The following is a 2,635-nucleotide window of genomic DNA, read 5'->3' on the forward strand; positions in this document are numbered from 1 at the left end:
GGGACAGCGACAGGGGACAGTGAGCCAGATGTTCTTCCAGTCAGGAGCGTAGGGCCAGGGTGGCTCCTGCTTGGCCCTCAGATCCAGATTGCCCCTCCCCCGAGCCAGCGCCTCACTTTCCTCACTGCAAGCCACCCGCCACCTCATTTCCTCCTCTGTCCTAGGCCATTTTTAACTGTCTGACAGGGAAGGATCTGACCTGACAGGACAATTAAATATTAATACCGTGATTGAAGAGTCTGTGCGCAAATCAATTAAAAATAGGACTTGCGGAGCTGAGACATTTTCAATCTCTTTTTCCTTCCTGTCAGGAAAACTCTTGCCGTGGAGCTCAGACCCCAGGGCCCTGAGGCAGAGATTGAGCCCAGAAGATGCCCATACGTTCTACTGGTGGGGCAGCCAGTCACGACCCTCCTCGGGTGGGGGCGGGTGAAGGGGCTGATGTGGCCTTTCTCCTACCATGGGGAGCAGGGACCCCACGCACAGACGCCCCGCCATCACAGTCTTCCCCAGGACAAGCTGCCGCCCTCGGGCTCCCACCCGTGCCAGCCTGCCTCAGACGTTTGTAAGTATTTGCTTGTCGTGTTTGCACTGCATGCTAGAAGGTGAGGGCGCACGCTGAGGGCAGGGACCCTCCTGTCCATCCTTCCGCACAGACCCCCACCCAGCTCCTGGAAACCGGTACGGAGTTAATAAATCTCTGGGCAATGAATCAGCAGGGCAACGAGATCGCCACTTTGTTATACTTCCTCGTTTCCAGTGAAAATCTGTGGAACGACAACTATTAATAGTCTAATTCTTCTACCCCCTTCCCGCTCGACTTGTGGGGGCATCTGGGCGACAATATAAGCATATCCCGAGACAGCCCGGGACCCGTGAGAATTTATTTCTATAAAGAGGCAGAGAGAGCAGCTTCTCCCGGACCCCTGAGATGAGCTGATTGCCCACCGACGGCAGGCACGGAATTTGGCTCTGAGCCTTCTGGAAGCCCAGGCTGAAAGGGAGACGTTGTAAGTTATTTTCTTGCTGAAAAGAGCACAAATTGGTCAGCAGGGACAGACTTTTCCTGAAACTCTGCACCTCGAGGGGGATTTGTTGTGTGAATCCTCACACAGGAGTCTCCAAGTGTCATTGTGCTGTTCTTCACACAAGCCACACTCGGTCCTGCCACAGGACCGACCCTTCTGCCTGGAGTGTCGGCATGGAACTTCTCAACAGGCACCTCTGCTCAAGGTCCCCTCAGAGCCGCCCACCCTGCCTCTTCTCCCCCGGGGCTCCCCTTGGCCCCAGCACCACACTCTTTTTTACTTCTCCGCGTTGCACTTACCCCTCCAAAACCATCTTACTTATTTGCTTCCTTACTTGCTGTCTGTCTCCCTCAAAAGACTGTAAGCTTCATGAGGGCAGGGATTTTGGCTGTTTTGTTCATTGCTGTACCCCAAGCCCCTCAAGTAGCACTTGGTACCTAGCAGACATGAAATATATACTGCCTGAACTGTGACTCAAAGACAGTCTCAACCAGGGTTTTGGGGAAGCTCAGAAACATTGTTTTAAAAGGAGACTCTTCGGGGCGCCTGGGTGGCGCAGTCATTAAGCGTCTGCTTCGGCTCAGGGAGTGATCCCGGTGTTCCGGGATCGAGCCCCACATCAGGCTCCTCTGCTATGAGCTGGTTCTTCCTCTCCCACTCCCCCTGCTTGTGTTCCCTCTCTCGCTGGCTGTTCTGTCACATAAATAAAATAAAATCTTTAAAAAATAAAAATAAAAAAAACAAATAAAAATAAAAGGGGACTCTTCTGATTATGGATACCCTATGACTAGTATGAGATAACATGTTCCAGGCTCTTTGCTTTCTTGTAGCCATTTCATATAGGGATAAAACACTAGGATCTATGAAGGGATAACATCAACAACTTCCTGGGTCTGTCATCTGCCTCAAACATCAGGGGGCCCAAGATGAGCTTAGACAAATCTTCACTCGAGGTTAGTTCTTTTTTTCCACATATATGTATATATTCTATAGAAAGGGTCTCACTGTGTTGTGCAGGCTGGAGTGCAGTGACGATTCACAAGCACGTTCCCACTACTGATTAGCACAGGGGTTTTGACCTGCTCTGTTCCCAGTGTAGGCTGGTTGACCCCTCCTTAGACAACATGGTGGTCACCTGCTCCCAGGAGGTCATCATCTTGATGCCAGACTTCGTGTGGACACCCAGTAGGCACAGCACTCCCTAGGCCAGCATTCCTGGGCTCAGGTGGTCCTCCTGCCTCAGCCTCTCAAGGAGCTGGGACTACAGGTGCCCACCACCACCCCCTAGGTCAGTTCCTCACTGGCCTCCCCAACCAGTACTCTAATAGAGCTCTTCAAGTTTGCCTAAAGTGAGAGCCTTCTGGGCTGCCAGACACTGAGGCAAATTCCTATTCACCTGCAAATATGTAAGAGTTGGACTTATACTCTCATCACAGAAAAGTCAACCATCTTCAGCAGAAACATGGGCTGCAGGAGTAGCTCCAGGCAGATCTAGTACATTCTGTAGAAGAGAACCAGGAGCTGTCAAGCTCACACAGGACCTGACGCAAGGCCCTCAAATTCTTTTTTTTTTTTTTTTAAGATTTCATTTATTTATTTGACAGAGA

The 2,635-nt window shown here is 51.0% G+C and overlaps 1 non-coding gene across 1 annotated transcript; it reads right to left on the reverse strand.

Annotated features, from left to right (window-relative positions):
• Positions 1–2,016: 2,016 nt before the first annotated feature.
• On the reverse strand, positions 2,017–2,317 carry LOC148110674 (signal recognition particle RNA). Its single transcript, XR_015723437.1, has one exon.
• Positions 2,318–2,635: the final 318 nt, after the last annotated feature.

Source organism: Ursus americanus, chromosome 2 (genome assembly GCF_024610735.1).
Source record: "Ursus americanus isolate L20-20 chromosome 2, mUrsAme1.1.p, whole genome shotgun sequence".
In the NCBI taxonomy this organism is placed as follows: domain Eukaryota; kingdom Metazoa; phylum Chordata; class Mammalia; order Carnivora; family Ursidae; genus Ursus; species Ursus americanus.